The sequence below is a fragment of the Chionomys nivalis genome, unplaced genomic scaffold, assembly GCF_950005125.1.
Source record: "Chionomys nivalis unplaced genomic scaffold, mChiNiv1.1 scaffold_29, whole genome shotgun sequence".
Taxonomy (NCBI): domain Eukaryota; kingdom Metazoa; phylum Chordata; class Mammalia; order Rodentia; family Cricetidae; genus Chionomys; species Chionomys nivalis.
The window spans coordinates 4,050,906-4,056,231 of record NW_026646888.1 but is presented as its reverse complement, the minus strand read 5'-3'; positions in this window follow the sequence as shown (position 1 = coordinate 4,056,231).

Sequence of the window (5,326 nt, the reverse complement as noted above, 5' to 3'; positions counted from 1 at the left end):
TGGTTGTCTGCTTGACTGACATCCCCTTTGCTGAAGGAACTGAGAGCAAGGGAGTGTATAGCAGCTGCCAATTAGGAAATCAGATTGCTCCATTCTCCAAGATTTTTACTTGTAAAAAAATAGACATCAGAAGAATGTTTCATTTTTATCTTTACTTTTTTTAATTAAGATTTTTTAAAGCATACACTCTCCTCCTTTTACATAACTATCCCCATTCCCACCCCTTCCTCTCCTCCTGCTTCCCTTACCTTCCCCATCCCACTCCCCCATCCACTCTTCATAAAGGGTAAGGCTTCCTGTGGGGAGTCAACAAAGTCTGACACTTCTCCTTGAGGCAGGACCAAGACCCTCCCCTGAGCAACGTTATCCCTCCAAAAGGAATGTGCTCCTAGATGCCAGTTCAAGTACTAGGGATAAAACCTGGTCTATAGCCTGTGACCCCACAGACTGCCCAAGCCTTACACTGTCCCCCGTATTCAGTGGGCCTAATTTGGTCTTCTGCAGGTTCCCCCGCTGTCAGTCCAGAGTCAGTGAGCTCTCACTAGCTCAGGTCAGCTGTTTCTGTGGGGTACCAGGCGCGACATTATCCCCAACCTACCAGACCCCTCACGCTACACCCGGGTTTAATTCCCAGCACCCACATGGCAGCTCGCAGCTGTCTGTAACTCCAGTTCAAGAGAATCTGACATCGTTTTACCAATGCACATGAAATAAAGTTAAATAAAGTTAAAAAAGATAAGTAATGTAGAAACTATGCTGGCTGGAACATTTATTTCTGACTAAGGAAATAATTTAATTGAAATGTCAGTAACTTATCCTGCTCCAGATGAAGTTTTTTTTTTAAGAGTTTAGATAATTCTCAATAAGTGAGTGATAAATTTAAGCATGTAAGAGATATTTGTACAACTAATTTAGGACTTTAAAATATAAACTACATATTGAAACATCTAAGCAGTCTAGAACACAGTTGTTAGCGTCAGTGTTATTTGTTTTGTGTTTTGAGACAGGGTTTTGCTATGTAGTCCTTTCTGGCTACGAACTCAAAGATCTGCCTGTCTCTGCCTCCAGACTATAGAAGGCATGGGATCAGACACCCAGCTTTAGTGTTTTTTGTAATGGTGCACATAGAGTTAGGACTCTGTAAAGTGCTACCTACCGTTATGTCTTGAAGAGTTAACATGCATCTTGCATTGTACTACATTTGGTTCTTCATTTAGTTATGTGCTTTGAGAATAGATTGGTGATTATGCAAAAGCTAAACCAGTAATAATAGCCACAAATAGTTCTAAGTATTTGGGTATTTATGTATTTAGCTTAATTATTTATTTATTTATTTATTTATTTATTTATTTATTTATTTATTTATTTCTGTCGATAGTCTTACGTAGTCTTCTGTAGTCTAAGCTGGCCTAGAACTCATGCAGTTTAGGATGACGCTTATTACTGCTGCCAATTCCACCTTAATGCTGGGGTTATGGGTGCACATCACCAAACCTGGGACAATTGAATATTTCCATTCTTTTGGAGTTTAAGAATCCATGTAATTGTTACATTGTATGTTAGATAAGTAATAATGTTCATCTGTCAAAAAGGATGACTTTAATTAAAGTATTGCTTTATATAAAATTTTAAAAATTTACCTTTTTGTGTGTATGTGTGTGCATACGTTTGTGTGCTTTGTTGTGTGTGTAGAGTCAGAGTGCAAGTTTGCGGATATGTTCTCCCGTTCCACCTTCATGTGGATTCTGGTGATTGAATGTAGTTTATTAGGCATGTGCAGCAAGTACTTTTACTTGATAAGTCATTTTGCTGCCCTCAGTTTACATAGTTTTTTTTTTATTGTTGTTGTTGTTGTTAAAATTGCAGAAGAATAGACTTTATAGACCTGGTTTTGTAGGAAGTTTTATTGGCCTGATATGATCTCAAGCATGTTTGTTGTTCTGGCATTACAGAGTAGAATACCGGTTTCTTCATACATATTCCCTGTCTAGTTTCATTCTTTTTATTGGCAGCATCTGTATTATTGTTATTCTTTTGGGTTTTTTGATGCAGGGTTTCTCTGTGTAGTCCAGGCTCTCCTGGAACTTGCTCTGTAGACCAGGCTGTCCTGGAATGCAGAGATCCACCTGCCTCTGACTCCCAAGTGCTGGGATTAGAGGCTTGTCTCACCACTCCAGGCAGCATCTGTAGTTTTAAAATTTGTATTTTTTTCTATTTTGAAAGTTGTGTCTTTACTTGTTTCTTTACATTTGTGCTTGCCATTTTTAAAAATTCTTCCTCCTATTTCCTGTAATTTAGAACTTTGAAACACACATTGTTTGGTGAAATAGTCAAGTAAGTGAGCAAGCATCATTGCTGTGAAAACAATGTGTTTCCTGGGGAAGCTCTGCTGCGAGTAAACAGTAAACTTCGAAAGGTTTTGTATGGAATGTGATCTTGTAAAGCAATATGGATGTATAAAAATAACAGACTCTGGACCTGATTGGTTTTCATATGGACTTTGATATAAGGAGTGGCTTTTATGGAGCACATTTGGTAATAATAGAGCTGGCCAAATGTTTGGGTTTGTGTGAGGTGAAGGACTTTATGACATTGGTAAAGAAGGGCGGTCAGTGGAGACCGTTAGCCTTGGAGAAACAAAGAAGAAGGTGGGGTGAGAACAGCTTTGAGGTCCAAAGGAAATATAATTGAAAGCATTCAGATAGTCATGGTGGTGCAAGCCTGTCATCCCAGAACTTGGGAAGTGGAGGCAGGAGAAACTCAAATTTGTATGCAGCCTGGTCTGTGTATCAAGTTCTAAGGTAGTCTGTGGTACACAATGAGTCCCGCTGACAAGAAAAACATTTAAAATAGATGTGGATCTGAGTGAATGTATCTTTTAGGTTTTGAATCATTTTTAGATGACTATAAATTTGCATGTAGTTGAACAAAATAATACAGGGATTCCTCTGTACTCTTTACTCAGTTTCCCCATTGATAACATCTTATAAAACTACAATGTCAGGTCCAAAGTATTGAAATTGTAATTGATAGTCAAATTGACATACTTCATCCTCACAAGGAATGCTCAGGGTACCTTTTTTATAGCTTGGCCCATTTCCCTCTGCCTGTATTTTCTCTTCCAACCTGACAACCAGTCATGTGTTTTTGTATCAGGTTTTCAAAGAACCATAACTTATATACCCTACCTAACAGTCTAGGACTGACTTTTTCCACTTAGCGCTGTGGTTTATCCTTTTGTTATAATGTAGGAACAGTGTACAATTTTTAATTGCTGAGTAGTTTGCCACAATATAACTGTACCGCAATTTATCATTTATTCATGAAGACATCTTGGTTGTCTCTGGGTCTTGGCTATTATAAATAAAGCTCTTATATAAACATATACATATAGACTTGTCTTAGAACATATGCTTTTCTTTTTTTTTAAATTTAGTTTTTTTGTTCTTTTCGAGACATGGTTTCTATGTAGCTTTTGGAAACTGTCCTGGAACTACCTCTTGTAGACCAAGCTGGCCTCTAACTCACAGAGATCCGCCTTCCTCTGCCTCATGAGTGGTGGGACTAAAGCTGTGTACCACCACTGCCCGGCTGAACATCTGTTTTTGATTCTTTTAGCTTATCCATGAGTAGAATGGCTTGTGTTATTGTAACTAACTTGCTTGCCAAAATGTTCTAATTCCTTCATATCATTACTAGCATTTGGTATTGCCATTTATAGAAATTTGGTTAGTCTGTATTATATATGTAACAGTTTTAACTGTAGGTGTTTTGTGTTTTGTTTTTTTCCCTCTGGTTCTTAGGTAACTGAGGCTGCTCTTGACCTCCTGGTGTTCTCCTGCCTCTATTTGAGCTACTGCATCAGGCTTCATTGTAGTTTTCATTTTAGTTCTTGTTAATGATGTTTAACATTTTACATGTGCTCATTTTTTTTATATATTACTCAGGGCTTCTTGCACTCAGGTACTTCACCACTGACCTCTACCTACTAATTTTTTTTCTTCCTTTCTTTTTTTATTAAGGAGGAGCAGAATTGTTTTTTCCTGAAAGGTTGAGGTCTTTTTTTATTTTTTTTATTTTTTGAGGAAATGGTTTAATATACAGAAGCACACGCATGTGTGTGTGTGTGTGTGTGTTAAGGAAAGTGGGAGTTGTACACACAGTAGTAAGGGTGGCTATAGACTTCTCAAGATAGAGTTGCTTGCAAGACAGTGTTCTTTGCAATCATGTATCAGGATTAGCTTTTCAACTAGAAAAGACCATTTTTATGGAGCAGGGAATTGCCAAATGTTTCTTGCATAATTCTAGAGGAAGAATGTCTTTCTAAGTAAGGGCTTTATTTTGCTTGAAGTTTTTAAGTCAGTTTTAAACTATAAGTACTTATATGTGATATTAGTAATGAATCAGAAAGTGGCTTCTTTTTAATAGTTCTATGAAAAAATACTTGATATCACTAATCATTAGAGTAATGAAAGCAAAACCACAGTGAGATATCCTATTATTAGCTCTTCTCTGTTCAGATGGTCATTGTGGAAAAGACAAAAGAAGCAAAGCTTGTGGTGCACACCTTAATTCCAGCTCTTGGCAGGCAGAAGTGGGAGAACTAGGAGTTCAACCTAGGTAAGGGCACCCTTGGCTACATAGTGCATAGTGAACTCAAGATCACCTTGCAGTATTACCCCCCCTCCAAAAAAAAAGAATAATAGAAAAGAAAAAAAAAGAAAAAAAGACAAAGTCATTTTGGTAAAGACATAATAAAAATCTCTATAGGCTGTTGGTGGAATTATGGCTTGGTACAGTCATTATGGAAAATAGTATGGAGATCCCTCAAAAAGTTAAAAGTAGAAACAAGATGATGAGCAATAGAAAATGATAGCATGGTGTTTACAAGCATGCATGTATACACACAGTGGAAGACAACTCATACTTAATGAAGGGAATCCCATCATTTTATGTGATCTAATCTGGAAGACAGTATAATAAATGAAATAAGCCTAGAACTGAAAGACATGGAAATACTGATTGTTTTAACTTATAAATACAATATAAAAGTTGAACTCAGAGACAGAGGCTAAAATGGTGGTTATCAGAGGCTGCCTGGGGAGAGGAGATAGGGAGATATTATTCCTAGGGTACAAAGTTTTAGTTAGGCTGAGTATGTTCTAGAGGTCTATTATTCATCACAATTGCTATAAACAATAATGTAGCTCCCTAGAATGGCTCAGTGATTGATGTACCATCACAGTTTCTAGAAAATGCCTCTGACAAAACTATGCTGTAATAGATTGTAATAGAAAACCCTTGTAATAGAATTGTTTACTTTCAT